The following is a 16,424-nucleotide window of genomic DNA, read 5'->3' as shown; positions in this document are numbered from 1 at the left end:
AGACATCACTAACCTCATCACTACGCATGTCTTTGACACCGGCACATCACCAAGACCTGGCCTCCACCCACCTCCACCCACATCCTAGACGTCCTTGTCCCCGACAACTACAGCATGCAAAACAGAGACCAGCTAAACAAGACACACAGAGGCCACACAGTAAGCCACAAGACCACGTGGCCATGCACCAGACTTGACGTCGACAACATTGGCTCCTTCAAAGACGTTACCTATCACTTCACTCTCTCCCCAACGGACACAGCCACTTTCCATCTTATCTACAGACCATCTAAACCCAACAGCACCTTTATTAGAGACTTCACCGACCTGGTCACCACCATGTCCCTCATCCATGGCAACAAAATCTTTGTAGGCGACTTCAACCTCCCAAGCAACAAGGCCCCAAACCATTGAAGGAAGCTCTCCTCATCCTTCTTGACACTCTCAGCTTCACACAGCACAACAAAGACTCAACACATTAGAAATGTAACATCCTCGACCCAATCATCACTGCACTATCTTCCCATACCAGCTAGTCATGCCTTTCTACATCCTGCACACCACCCCAGTCAAGCACTCCCAGCACAAACTCATCAGACAAACCTTTATTTATGTATGTATTTATTTATTTTTGCCAAAATCCCAGCAGGCATTGAAGCACTTGTTTCAGGGAGTAGGCCGGGGGAGGGGAGGCAGGTGCAGTAAATCACATATCACAACGTGGTTTCATAGACATACATATTGTCAAAGTAGGCAATCTGAGGTATTATAATTAAATCTACAAAGAAATGGTTACTGAAAAAGAATGATCTTTAGTTGTTTCTGGAAAGGCCAGTAGGACAGTTTAGCTCTTAATTGGAGGAGGTGTGGGGGTTGTTCCAGAGGCGGGCCGTGATGCCTGGTAAGGTGGAGCCTCCAGCCCTTGTACATTTGAAGCATGGTGTGGTCTGCTTGTGACTGTATAAGGATCATGTAGGTTTAGAAGAGGTGTACTTGTTAAGTCTTTGTGAGAGGTTAGAAGGAGCCTTCTTAGAGAGACAGAGGTGAGTAATTGACTGAATTTTGTCAATGCGCTCTTGGACTGGGAGGCAGTGAGACGCTTTTCTGGAAGCAGTGAGGTGATCGCATTTAAAGAGGTTAAGGGCTACACGGATGACATTGTTCTGGATAGTCTGAAGTTTGAGAAGATTCCTATCTCTGATGCCAGCTAACAGGGAGTTGCAGTAGTTGAGTCGGATCCATTGCTGGCTTGTGCGATGGTTAGGCAGTCATGCGTGGAGAGCAGGTGTTTGGGGAATTGAGGAGTTTGGTGGTGTGTGCTGCTAAAGACAATATGGCATTCACATGTCGGGTCTGCTCAAGATTTCGTCTAGGTATACACCAAGCGTTTTGATGTTAGAGGAAACAGGAATGGTGCAGGTATCAATGGTGAAGGCGTGATAGGCTGGGTCCAGTTTCGATAGACGGGATGAGGGCCAACAATCAAGATTTCTGTCTTATCATCATTTAGACAGAATTGATGAGCCGCCATCCAAGCTTGGATGGTATCGTAGATGAGATTAATGCTGTTGGAATCTTGAGTATGGTTCCCTGAGAGGGCGGTAAGGATCTGGGTATCATCAGCATAGTTTGAGAAGGAAATTCAGGGTGTAAGTACTCACAGGAGACCCCGTTAACCTCTACCTTACATGGACTTAACATGCCACCCTTTCAGTCGCCATCGACCAACACATGCCTCTGAAACAATGCATCTGTAAACCAAACCTGGCAGCACCATGATGCATGCAAAAACTCAACATCAGCAAAAGAGTCATCAGGAAACCAGAGAAAACTGGTCTCCGCTCAGGACCACATCCGACCTGGCGCTCCCCAAGGAACTCCGAGCAACCTGCCCACAACGAATCAACAAAATCAAGGATTGATACTATCAGCATACCATAGCAGAAGCAAACAACAAAAGCAGAGCCCTCTTCAAATCAGTCAAGCACTGCGTCAACCTGCTATCCAACCCTGTCAAACCATGCTCCATCAAAAAATCCACAGCCATAAACACCTCCTTCATCATCTAAATCAGACACCAGCTGTGCATCCACAGACCACCCTCACATGCTTCCTCGTGAAATATACACCCTCGACAACATTCAAGACACTCTTGACTCTTGACAGAGGACCTTGTAGAAACTGTGGTCACCCTAAAAGCCACATCATATACAGACTATATCCTCCCAGCATCCATCCTCAAGACCCCCACTGCAGAAGCTCTCCTTCCCTACCTGGAGATCATCAACAGCTCCCCAACTCAATGCACCTTCCCATCAAACCGAAAACAGGACAAATCCTCCCTCTACTAAAGAAACACATTCTGGATCCCGATAAGTTAGCCCAATCACCCATCTTCTCTTCCTAGGTACGTTCATCAAGAAAGAGGTAGCCGCACAACTGCATTAAATCATCAACACCAACAATCTCCTCCAAACCTACCACTCCGGGTTCAGGACCAGATGCAGAAGTGAGACAGCAACGATAAAAGTGGTTGATGATGCCCTCAACATCCTTGATGATGGCCACCCCTGCCTCCTGGTTCTACACAACCTCTTGGCTGCTTTTCGAAACAGTAGACCACCAGGCACCAGGCGCTTACTGACACCCTGCATTGGCGCAAGCGGTTGAGCAACCCTGTCCTGTGCTGGTTCAAGTCATACCTTGCCAACCACTAGCAGTTTGTTCAAATGGAATGGACACCTCTCAATTTCCAGTGCTACCCGGTCACCTGTGGAGTCCTGCAGGATTCCATCCTCTCCACAGTGATCTTCAATCTTTACATGGAGCCACTGGGAATCCACCTAGCCACACACAACATCCCCATCAACAATACATTGATAACATAAAACTATACCTCAAGATTGATTCATCAAGGACATTCATAGGCTCAAAACCTGCCTCTCGCTTGTCCAGTCTTGGATGTCCAGTGCATACTTGAAGTTCAACCCCTCCAAAACCAAATTCCTACTCCTCACCAAAAACACTGAATACGCAGACATCCAGACATGCAAACATGGCTATCAACCATGAACTCTGAGGGCTTCACACCGAAGCTCACCTCCTGTGCCAAGATCCCTGGGTTCCACATCGACAAACACCTTGTTAGGCAGAATTATATGCAGTACCCTTTGGGAACACTGCACACAATTAGGACTACAAGTGACAATACATATTCACCTTTGGTACGAGCCTGTACCACACAGTAAAGTGGTAGCGATGGCTGAGCAGCCAGACTTATCTCAAGAGTAAGTGAGAAGTATCAATAGTTACACAAAGGATAGCAATAACTATGATTCAAACAAAAACTCACTCAAGGTTTCTGAGTAAAAGAATATACATTTATTTACACATCAGTTGTAAAACATTTCACTAAAGTAAAGCAGTTTAAAAATCACATTCTTAATACACTACGCCACACCCAATAGATTCTGGACAAGTTAGGCTCAAAATGAAGTGTGAGCAAAATGGCACTCCAGTAATTGAAAAAGGGAGGGAAAGACAAAGTTATCAAAAAGAGTGTAGCAGTACCAACAAGTAATAGGCAGAGCAATCTAGAAAAAGGAACTGCAGTGAGGAAATCAATTCAATAGGCCTGGGCCAATGTTAATCAGTCAAAGTCTGTTGCTCAAGATCACTCAGTTCAGGGTAGTTCACGGTTAAGTCTTTGGCAAGAGTTCAGGACGAAGTTGGTCGGTCAGCTTAAAGAAGGGAAAAAGACAAGCCCTCGGATTGGCTAAAGGTTTCACACTCTTTCACCGTGGCTGGACGAAACAAACAACCGGATTTGAACAGTACCTTAAATGGAGAAGAAGGCTGTAGCTGAGGCAGATGTTCCTGGCTGGTTCTGCAGGCTCATGGTTCCTGAAGCGACTGTCGGACTGACACAAAGTAGGAAGACTGGCGGGTCCTGCACTGCCCAGGGAAGAAACCAGCAGCAGAGCAAGGCAACAAATAAAAGCTGCGCTCCTTACAATGCAAGCAGGGTCCTTTCCTCCTGGCTATCCGGTTCACTGTAGCTCTGTACAGCAAATTCGACCAGAGAAGGGAGGCCTGGCGAGCAGTTTGGTAAATGGGTTGTTCCCACCAGCTCAAAGGGAGAAGATTCCTTGCAGATCTTCGATGTCATTGGAGTATGACGATTCGGACCTGCAGCAGGGCTTCACTGGGAGGTTCAGTCGTGTTAGGGGTCCTCTTCTGTCAGCTCCTCTTTGGTTCTCTTGTTCCAGTGGCGACTCTGCCTTTCCAGTCCCAGAGACCTGCTTTTTATGCAGTTTTCCCCCATTCACACAGCCTGGCTGTCAATCACACAGCCGGGTGGCTGTCCCGCCGGGAGAGTCACCACAACCAATCAGATCAGAGTGCGACATGGGTCTCCAAGGAGACCTTGTGCAGGGAGTCCTAAACCCCTCCCTCACATCCTGTCCCCCCCAGACCTACAGGCGCCTAAGGAGGGCTTCTGTCCGGAAGCCTGCGAAAGGACGGCGAACAAAGGAACCAAACGTGGTTTGGCGCGCAGAGTAAAACACGAGAAAGACATTTACAAAAAGAAATGGAGACTAAACCTAGCCAGAACCGTATAAAAATGTATATGGTCTAGCGAAGTCTGAGGCTACCAAGAAAATACCTGAAACAATACCAGGACTATTTAAGATAACCGCGGTAGGAAAAATAGGGTAGTTAACACTGCCACCAGCCAAGTCTTAATGAAAAGGGAGCAAAACAATGCTCCAAGAGAAACAGACAAAATGGGATAAGTATTAACCATTTCCAGAACTCTATTTAAGATAGTTTGTACTGGGTCTGTGAGTTTTTAAAAGAGACTAATAAAGTCAATGGCAACTTTACATGTTCTGGGAGACAGTAGTCAGTCCCTGAAAATGGAGTCGGAGTTGGGAAGTCAAAAAGACAACCCTGTGTTACTGCACTGAAGGTGCTGTGTAACACACAGTAAAAAGATGATGCCTATGGACTAGGTGAGGCTCCACAGTCTATGAACACAAGAAAATGTTAAACGCACACAGCAAAACACATGTAAGAGTGAGAAAAAAGGCTCACACTCTTACCAGGTGAAAAAAATAAATCCCACAAATCCAGCAAAGCTGCTGAGGGACTCAGTAGGTAAATGAAATCAGCCGTTCTGGAGAATTCTCCCTAACACACCTCTCCTTCAAAGCACACATAGCTAATAAAACTTGGTATCAGCTCTCCTTTCCATGGAAAGTTAAGCCCTGCCTCCCTCTGGACAGCTTTAGATCCACTGTTCAAGCACTGGTCCTAGGCACCTGGATAGGAAATTATCTCCTCAAAGGCCTGCTGTCATCCTCCCATGTTCCCCTGAGATGTTCCCTGCACACGGCTGCATTTCTTATCAAGGGTCCACACATATACAACCACATCCTCCCAGCTCCTTTCGACCTTCTCTGGCTCACACCGCAGTCACAAATCAACTTTAAGTATTGCTGCATCATTGCATAAATTATAAGGCAGTTGCCCTCAAGTCACCCAGCTATCTCGCAGAGAAACTCAGCATCTCCGGCCAGCGAACCACCAGAAGCCAGGACACATACAGAGTCCACGGCAGCAAAAAGGAAAAGGCCAGATAACACCCCAAGATTATGGAATTTTTTCCCCATCAGCATCACACTCGACCCAATGCTCCCACTATTCAGAAAGGTACTCAAGACCCACCGCTTCAAGGAGGCTCTCTTCCTCAAAACCTAGGCTATCACATCGTCCCTCGCATCACCTGACTCGCTATATGCCACCCACCTCCTTCTCACCACCAAGTACAGGTGTACCACTCCTCTCTGCCCCTTTGTATCCTACCCACGCTGTACATCTGTTCTGTTATTACTTCTGAAAAGCACTCCGGTATGCATCTGTAATGTCATATAACTCTGCTCTAAAGCGCTCTGTTATATCTGATAGTGGTATCTCTTATTAAGGCTTACCATTACTTGCCAAATCTAGGTCTGCGCTCAATAAATACCATAATTATAATAATAATAATAATAATAATAATAATAACAATAATAATAATAATAATGATAATAATAAAACAAAGTGCACAAGACAAAATAGCATTGGACTTTAAAAAAAAGTCATGAACACCAGACAAATAACATGAGAGAGGAAATGTTCCAATAAATATGCTGGCAAAGTATAAAAGGTGCTCACCTTTTAAACCCAGCAATCTGTAGTAAAATATTCCCTGGAAAACTAAAAACCAATACGAAACAAGGCTGCCCTAGGAAAATGACAACCTGAGTAAAATCATAGTAGCCAAATAATAGTAGCAAAATACTTTAGCAATCATGACAACATCGAAAAAATAGGGAGACTACAGAGAGCACTGGATACATAGAAGATATTTAAACCATATTGGGGTATCATATTACAGGGCCTGAGGTAGCGTCCCTGAAATTGTGGTTAAGTTGCTCAACTCATGGAAAGAACACTTTTTGGGCGGCTTACGAATCCCCAAAAAGTATATTGCCCATCAGAATGATTTTCAGAAGTATGATGCTGTTTCGTTCAGTGGGGGGCAAAGTTATAGGGGGGTCACAACATTTGTGAACATCCTCATAGACGCAATTGAAAAGAAAATGTGCTTGTGCCTACAGCCCAAATTGCTAGAAAACACTTTTTGGGTTATTTAGTGGCCGAAAGACAACCCAGGAAGGGTGGGGGAGTGGACAAAATGTTAAGATAGAGCCATTTTGTACGTGAAAAATAGTAGTGCAGGTTTAATTGTATTGTGGTGGTTGTGGCCAGTATAGGTAGAAGGGCTGCTGTGTGCTATTTTGTCCGCGGACACAATAGTAGTCTGTAGACACCAACCATGCCATACGGGTCCTTTAAGGATGCTAGGCATGGAAAGGGGACTGTGCTGACCAAAGACAGTCGTGGATGTCCGCAGACGTCGGCAGATCAGCCATTCAGGTTCTGTGGTTGTGTTGTACAGGAAAAGAGGGTAGCAAGTGTATTCTTTGATGAGTGCAGTGAAGACCTCTAGCTAAGGCTATTAAGAAACAGAGTGTGGGGATGGTGGTATTTTATGGGATGCATTCATTAAAGGGTTACACTGAATCTTGTGGCATCTCTGCTACTATTGGATTGGAAGAAGTGGAGCTTTCACGGTATGCAGTTTTTGGGTTAAACAGCGCTACCTTGTTGCCATTCTGTAGGAGTATGACTCACTTTAAACGTCCAGATATTATTGTTGTTCATTGTGGCGGCAACAGTTTGGGCTATAAAAGTCCAGCATCTTTGCAGCTTGCCATAAAGAATATGTTGAGAAGCCTAATGGTACTTTTTAAGCTGCATGATTTTTTCTCAAATCAATCCAAGGCAAATATGGAGATTTTCATATTTGTTTTCTCCACAAATACATCTTTTCAGAGTGAAAATGTCAAGTTGGATGGTGTAAATACCTTTCAGAGTGATGGAGTGCATTTAACTGATGTTGGCAATCAGATATTTCTTTGCATTGAACAAGTTTATTTGAACAGGTTAAAAGGGAAGATGTGTATACTAAAGCATTTCTTAACAGGTGTAGAACATACAAATGAGAAAAACTAAAAATAAATTGAACCCCAAACCTAAAAAGGCTCTTTTAAGAGTCACTGTTGTAAAATGAATGCTTTAAATTGAATTTAAACCTCCCCACCCCCTTCATTTGGTCATGATTTCTTTTTTTTTCTATGTTTTAACTGTGAAGGGTGACTCCAAAAGGAACCTTTTTTTGTGTTGTTTTGTATTTTATATTTTTTTAAATTTGTTTTTGTTGTTGGATTGGTGAGGAGGTAAAGTGTTGCAGGGATGCGAGGGTAGGAAGGGCATGGGAAGCAACCACAGATACATCGGGGCAGTTGGAAAGGGAATATGTTGGCTGGGCCTAAAATATAAGGTAGGGGGCAGTGTTTCTCGTGTTCCTTAAATGCATGTCAAAAGCAATTTGAAAATGCTTCCACCGAAGAGCGGTGTGTTGCAGTATATACAGAGAACTGTGACCCTCGAAAGGCAAAATCGACAGAATCCTGTATGGCCTGCGAGGGAGCTGGCAGGAACCTCTACTCCACAGGAGCACCTTGTGTGGGGGAAGAGGTTTTTGAGCAAGATGGGGTAGAGGGAGTTAACTGCTTCTCTGTGACAAAGGAACAGACTTTCTCAGAGCACCCAAGTGGTTGGATTTGGTGGGGTGGCACATTGAGTGGTGTGACAGTTTAAGTGCCTGGTCTCCCTTTTCTCCCCCTTCTGTCGAACTCTCCTCACCTGAACCGCCGGAATCGCTGTCGGGGTCCTGCAGACGCCGTCGGAGTAGATAATCCTTCTCCTTTTTCCGATGAGCTTGCTTGTCACGGAGGGAGGCCACCGTGACCGCTGAAGAGAACAGCTGTCCGAGGACCTCCCTTCCGGAACCAAGCCGAAATAGGGGAAAAAACCCCGAATGGGGAAAAACCCTTGGACTCCTCTGGTCTGTAGCCCGGAAGACGTAGTTCCAGCAGAAAAGTAGACTTTCAGATGGGTAGGAGATAGATAGTAGACTGGATCCGTATGTGTAACTGAAGGTAACACTGCAGTGGAACAGGGGGAATCCTGTCGTGGGAGCCGGAACTCCCACCAGCCAAGGCCTGCAAGGGGGGCCAGGACCGGAGGAGGGGTAAGCAAAGGAGAAAAGCGCCAGGCAAGTAGCGGAGAGAGAAAAGAAAAGAAAAGCGCAGGGAAAAGGGGCGGCGCCTATCCGCGGTGATGGGGCCGCAAGAAAAGAGAAAACAGAAACCGCCGAGGCACGGCGGCAGCAGAGAAAACTGGAGGGAAGAGAAAGTAGAAGAATACTCGCTGTAGGGCGCAAGTGACTGGAGCCTGGACAGAGCGAGGCAGGAGCGAAGAAACCCGGAAGAGCGAGAGCTTCCAAAGGAAAGTTGCAACGCAGGGACCGCTGGGCCGGGAGAGTAGATATACTCCCAGCGGCCCCGCGCTACAAGGAGGAAAAAGTAACGGACACAAAGGAGGGACTAGTACCTCCCGTACCTATGTCCCAAAACCCAGCGCGGAAGAAACCGCCAGTCGGAACGCCTGCGGGTGACAGTATGCCCCCTTCCAGTCCGCACCACACCAGGTTTCCCCGGGTGCAGGCGGTGGAACCTGGCAAGCAAGGGAGGAGCATGCACCTGAGAAGCAGGTTCCCAAGAGTCCTCCGACTCCGGATAACCCTTCCAGGACAAAAGGTATTCCAACCTTCCTCGGTAGAACCTAGAGTCTCTAATGTTGGAGACCTCAAATTCTGCTTGATTGGGTGTCTGTGAGGGAATGTGTCTGGGCACTGGTCTGTGATGAGAATTGGAATAGAAAGGTTTTAAGAGAGACGAATGAAATACAGGGTGAATGCGATTTAGAGAAGGAGGCAGCCGAAGACGGTAAGCCACAGGATTGATCCTGAGAAGAATGGGAAAGGGACCCAGAAAGCGAGGGGAGAGTTAAGAGGGCCTTGTCCATCTGGGTAAAAACCAAGTGGACAACCACACCTTGTCGCCTGGCTTCCAGTCTGGACATTCTTTGCAGTGTTTATCTGCTCCGATCTTCTATCGTCTCCTGCTGTTCTCTAAGCTCCGCAATGCCGTGGCATGGGCATCTTTGATCTGAACCAATACCTCTTCGGCCGCTGGGGAGTTGGTGAAATTGGGAACCTCAGGAAGAATGGACTTAGGGTGGACCCCATAAGTACAAAAGAATGTCGAGAGACCAATGGCAGCGTGCCTGGTATTGTTATACGAGAATTCTGCAGTAGGCAGTAGAGAAACCCAATTGTCTTGATGCTGAGTGACATAACATCTCAGATATAGTTCGAGAGTAGCGTTAAGACGTTCCGTCATCCCGTTGGATTGGGGATGGAATCCCGAAGAGAGTGCTCTCTCAATCCCCAATCGGGTACACAGGGCTGTCCAGAATCTCGAGGTGTACTGACTACCCCGATCAGAGATGATCTTGTCAGGTAAACCGTGAAGTCTGAAAATATCTCGTGCAAACACCTCAGCCATCCTGGTGGCTGTAGGAACACCAGAAAGAGGAGAGAAATGTGCCATCCTGGAGAACGCATCCACCGTGACCATGATGCAGGTACAGGATTCGGATACCGGTAGGTCTACAATGAAATCCGTAGAAACCAACCCCCAGGGGCGAGTAGGCATCTCAACTTGGGTGAGTAATCCCAACGGTTTCCCTGTAGGATATTTAGACCGAGCACAAGTAGGACAGGTCTTCACAAAGTTCAGGGTATCTCTTCTCACAGTGGGCCAGGAAAAATTCCTCGAGATGAGCTCCAGGGTGTTGATTCCCCCACGGTGACCTGCAAGGCGAGAAGTGTGACACCAATCCAGAATCTTCTTTCGCAGCATGCCTTCCGGAACATACAGTCGTTTCTTGAAGAACAGCCAGCCGTCCTTCTCCTGGTAATGAGAGTCGGAGTGTAGCGGTAATTGGGGAAGTTCCTGAACCACAGCGGCTTTAACCTCTTGTAGGAAAGAGCTAACGAGGGCCAATATCAGGTTGCGAGGAAACATAGGTTCAGCGGATAACAAAGCCCTTTCTTTGCTGGAGTCCTTGCGGGATAGGGCGTCTGCCAGACGGTTTAGTGACCCAGGAATGTAAGAAATCTGGTAATCATATTGCGAGAAAAGATAGGCCCAACGTGCTTGCCTGGAATTAGAACACTCCATTTCCTGGAGGGCTTTCAGGTTCTTGTGGTCAGTCCTGATAAGGAAGGGATATCGGGCCCCCATGAGCATATGGCGCCATTCGTCGCAAGCCAATTTCATTGCCAACAACTCCTTTTCTAGGACAGAATAATTCAATTGACTGGGTGAGAGTGTCTTAGATAAGTAAGCTACCGGATGTTCCACTCCAGTGACAGCCTGAAGTAGTACCGCTCCGATGGCAATTGCAGAGGCATCGGTCTCCAGGATGAAGGGCTGAGTTTGGTCCGGGTGTCAGAGTATCGGAGCTGAGCAGAAGAGATGTTTGAGCAACTTGAAACTGTTCTCGGTATCGGTTGACCAGCGGAACGGCAAGGCCTCTTTCTTGAGTAGGCGAGTGATGGGGTACACCACTTCCGAGAAGTTGGGGATGAACCTTTGGTAATAGTTGGAGAGTCCCAGGAACCTCTGCACCTCTCGGACAGAAGTGGGGGCGGGCCATTCAAGAATGGCCTGCACCTTCCTTTGATCCATGTCTATTCCCTCTTCTGATAACTTGTAACCCAGATACTGCACAGAAGGTACCGCAAATTTGCACTTCTCGGCTTTAACCAATAGCTCGTTCTTCTGTAGACGTTCAAGAACTTGAGTGACATGAACGATGTGTTCCTGTAAGTTTGAGGAGTAGACCAAGATATCATCCAAATAGATGATGACAGAAGTGGAAAGCATGTCGGAAAACATTCTGTCCATAAATCTTTGGAACACTGCAGGAGCGTTAACTAGTCCAAATGGCATCACCTTATACTCGTACAGGCCGAATGGAGTGCGGAATGCCGTCTTCCATTCGTCACCCTTGGAGATTCTGAGCAGATGGTATGCGTTTCTGAGGTCGAGTTTGGTAAAAATTCTGGCTCCTTGTACAGCCTCGATGATATCGGAGATCAATGGCATGGGATAACGATCTCGGATAGTCACCTTATTTAGGCCTCTGTAGTCTATACAGGGTCTAAGTTCAGTGGAATCCCTTTTCTTGATGAAAAATAAGGGAGCCCCTGCAGGGGATTTCGAAGGCTGAATCAGCCCATTCGCCATATTCGTGTCCAAATAGTTACGTAACACAAGCTTCTCCGTAAGTGTTAGAGAGAACATTCTGCCGAAGGGAACTAGTGCATTGGGTACCAGATCTACGGTACAGTCCTCGGGCCGGTGGGGTGGCAGTTTGGAGTGAAGGCTTTCTTGGAATACTTCGGAGTATTTCAAACAAAAACTGGGTAGTGCAAAAACCCCCACACAGTTGGAGGTGTGAGCCGTAATAGATTGAGGGGCCTTCTGACTCTTCGGTGGAAGACAGTGTTCAGTGCAGTATGTAGAACAGAAACTCAGCTGGTTATTAGTCCAATCGATTTGAGGATTGTATCTGCGAAGCCATGTGATCCCCAAAATAATTGGAAAATGTGCAGCCCGGATGATGTCGAACCTTATCACTTCCGAGTGCTGAAAAACTGTTAAGGATAGCTCTTCAGTGGTATGGGTGATGAGTCCGGATGATAGTGGAGAGCCGTCAACTCCTTCTATCTTCTGACCTTCCTTCTGGGGTATCCTGCGTAGACCGACCTTATCGGCCCATAGGGCATCAACGAAGTTTCCTGCTGCTCCGCAGTCCAATAACGCGAGAGTCTCCACCTTCTCGCCTTCTACCATCATGATAGCTGAAACTACCATGAGTCTGGAATCTTCCTTGGAGTTGGAAGAAGAAACAGTTAGAGAAACATAGGGACGAGTAGACAGAACTGGAAACCCCCGGACACCAGTCCCTATTGATGCCGAGGGTGATCGTTTCCCTGCCTCTTGTTAGGCAGTTCTGTGCAGTCCTTTAGAAGGTGTTGATCCGACCCACAGTAAGCGCAAAGTCCTTTTTCTCTTCTTCGCCGTCTTTCGGCAGCAGTCAGAGGTGCTCTTGTGAAGCCAATCTGCATCGGTTCCTCTGAAGCGGCAGCGGGAGAACGACTGGGGGGAGAGTATGTCCGAGAATCCGGGAGGAATCCTGAGCCTCGTTGTTTGCGTCTTTCCATCTTCCTTTCCTGAAGGCGATACTCGATATGTAGTGCCGCAGTTAGCAGGTCCGAGAAAGTAGGTGAGCGAGTAGATCTGGCTAACTCATCCTTAATCTCCTCTTTTAGACCCCTCCTGAAAATGGCATACTGTGCCGGTTCTGGCCAGCCTGCACCAGAGGCTGCTGTTTTGAAAGCAGAGATATACGACAGGACGTCCAAAGAACCTTGCTTTACATCCAACAACTCTTCAGAAGCAGTAAATGACAACTCTGGGCGTTCGAAAGTCTGTCTCAGAGAACTTTGGAACGCTGCGTAATCTTGGAGAATGGCATTGTTGCTTGTGACTAGGGGAGTGGCCCAGGTCAGAGCGTTGCCTGTCATGTTCAAGATTAGGAAGCCGACCTTCGCTTGGTCTGTAGAGAAAGTGCGGGGTCGGAAAGTAAAGTAGACGGTACACGCCTCTAAGAATTCCTTCACTTTCTTGGGGGCACCATCAAATTTTCCCGAGGATAGTGTTGTAGGCGGTAATTCTGGAGGAGGAGGTTCCCGGGCGGATACCATTTGTCTAAGGAGGGCGTTCTCAGCTTTGACTCCCTGAAGTTCCTGAGACATAGCTTGAATTGCCTTCCAAAGTTCTTGCACTTGCCCTTCCGCTGACATGGTGTCTTTCTTTGGCGTTGCAATCTGTGACAGTTTAAGTGCCTGGTCTCCCTTTTCTCCCCCTTCTGTCGAACTCTCCTCACCTGAACCGCCGGAATCACTGTCGGGGTCCTGCAGACGCCGTCGGAGTAGATAATCCTTCTCCTTTTTCCGATCAGCTTGCTTGTCACGGAGGGAGGCCACCGTGACCACTGAAGAGAACAGCTGTCCGAGGACCTCCCTTCCGGAACCAAGCCGAAATAGGGGAAAAAACCCCGAATGGGGAAAAACCCTTGGACTCCTCTGGTCTGTAGCCCGGAAGACGTAGTTCCAGCAGAAAAGTAGACTTTCAGATGGGTAGGAGGTAGATAGTAGACTGGATCCGTATGTGTAACTGAAGGTAACACTGCAGTGGAACAGGGGGAATCCTGTCGTGGGAGCCGGAACTCCCACCAGCCAAGGCCTGCAAGGGGGGCCAGGACCGGAGGAGGGGTAAGCAAAGGAGAAAAGCGCCAGGCAAGTAGCGGAGAGAGAAAAGAAAAGAAAATCGCAGGGAAAAGGGGCGGCGCCTATCGGCGGGGATGGGGCCGCAAGAAAAGAGAAAACAGAAACCGCCGAGGCACGGCGGCAGCAGAGAAAACTGGAGGGAAGAGAAAGTAGAAGAATACTCGATGTAGGGCGCGAGTGACTGGAGCCTGGACAGAGCGAGGCAGGAGCGAAGAAACCCGGAAGAGCGAGAGCTTCCAAAGGAAAGTTGCAACGCAGGGACCGCTGGGCCGGGAGAGTAGATATACTCCCAGTGGCCCCGCGCTACAAGGAGGAAAAAGTAACGGACACAAAGGAGGGACTAGTACCTCCCGTACCTATGTCCCAAAACCCAGCGCGGAAGAAACCGCCAGTCGGAACGCCTGCGGGTGACAAGTGGTAACAAAGGAGTACTGCTGCGGTTGCTCATGAGGAGGTAGAACCCCACACTGAATGCATTTCACATGGGCATCCTGAGCCGTTGCTACTCCCCCACAGTGGTAAAAGAATACCACACCCATGCCTCTCTACGGGGGCTGGAGGTAGACACTTCCTCCACCTTCTCTTCATATTCCTCCTGATCTTGGTACACATCACTGCATCTGTTGCCGTGTGAGGCCTTTCACTTGGTGGCTGTGGCAGTGATGGCACCTGGAGCAGAGGGATGGCCATGAGAGATGCCATTGTTAAACTTCTGGATGTCTGTTGGAAGTAGCTCTCTTGGAATATTCTGTCTCCTGGTGTGCCAGACTATGAACGACTAAAGGTAGTGGGTGGGTTCCTTTAGAGGAAACGTCTGTGGACTACCGAGCCGAAAGTAGGCATTGGAAAGTTGCAAAAAGTTGACAGATTAAATAAGAATGGGTCTAGGAGCTGTGGAGGGATATACTTTGAATTTTAAATATTGTAGATTGTCTGAAAATGCAGTTTCAAACTATCCGCGGTGATGGACACTGTCTGCGGACACTCCGTTATTTTCTGCACAGGCGCGGTTACATGATGACGTCTGGGGATCTGTGTGGCAGCGGGTGTTTGTGGACTGCATTGAGTGAGAGACAGCAGGTGCATGTACACCAAAGTCCGGAAACGGGGGCGTTGTCCGTGGACTAATTAAAAGAGTGTTATGTGATACAGACATGTGTTGACATGGTGCCATGTGTGCGGACACTCTATTTCGTAAACGGACTGGGCATAGGTATCAGCAATAGAGAGGCCTGGGTTGGAGACCAGGGTATCCTTTTTGAACTTCTTCCTACCAGACGTAGTGAGAAGGCCAGGATAGTCAATAGTTGGGAAAGAATGGTACAGTGAGGACACAGGGGGCAGACACAAGCGGGGGGTGCAAGCAGACGAGACAGAGCGAGACAAGAACAAGTAGAAAATATTTAAACTGAAGGAGATAAAGAGCTTGTAAGGAAAAGCACAGCAGAACGCAAGTCAGTAAGGTGAACAACAATCAAGTTGGCAGAAAATATTTAAACTGAATGAGACAAAGAGCTCGGAAGGAAGAGCACAACAGAACACAAGTCAGTAAGGTGAACAACAACCGGGTTACTAGGGAAACAAGAAACAGAGCAGTCGATGAAAGAAAACCTAGAAGAAAGGTAGAGCACAACAGAACACAGAGCAGTACACAGCAAAAACAGAGCAGTCAAAGAGGAAAACCTAGAAAAAGGAAGAGCACAGAAGAACACAGCAATACACCAATGGGCCGGGAAGCAGCTGGGAGGGGGATAGAGCAGGGGAAGGCAGGTAAAGACCTGCAGGGGAGCAAGGACTTTCAGGGGGCACATGGGTGCTGGCGAGCTGGAGAAGAGAGGGCACGAGGTACACACGATTGCGAGTTGAGAGGAACACACATGATCAAGGATTGCAAGGGACCACGCGAGCTAAGGACACACAGGCGTGTGCATGGCAAGGATGGAAGGGGAGCGGAGGGACACGCAATCGAGGAATGCAAGGGACCACATGGGCATTGGAGGTGCAGGTGTGAGCGTAGCCAAGGATAGAAAGGGCATGAGGCAGGTTACTTGTCTTTATCCTGGGCAGAGGTGAAGGTAACAGGGGTAGGGGGACACAATCAGAGGAGAGACACAGTCAGAAGGGCTAAGAAGTGCAGATGAAGCAAACTCCCCTACTTCTTACCTGGCGGCCGAAGACAGCAGGGTGAATCGTCCGCACTCACTGTCTGTTCTGCGGTCCCCTTTGTCGCCAAAATCCTGCGTTGTTCAACACTGCAGCCTTATCCTGCGATTGCTTTGCCGCAAAGGGTCCGAACCTCAGATTTTATAGGCTCGGTAGCGTGGACATAACAAATGTGTTACTTGTCATCAGGCACCGTCTCCTGTGAACCTGTATCATTCAACACTGTGGCGTTGTCCTGCAAGGGCTTTGCCGCAGAGGGTCTAAAACTGAAATGTATCTGCTAGGTAGCATGACGTTACAAACGTGTTATGTGTTGTCAGGC

This window comes from Ambystoma mexicanum, chromosome 6q (genome assembly GCF_040938575.1).
Source record: "Ambystoma mexicanum isolate Mex_15411 chromosome 6q, UKY_AmexF1_1, whole genome shotgun sequence".
Lineage (NCBI taxonomy): Eukaryota > Metazoa > Chordata > Amphibia > Caudata > Ambystomatidae > Ambystoma > Ambystoma mexicanum.
Note: the sequence above shows the minus strand (reverse complement) of the source record.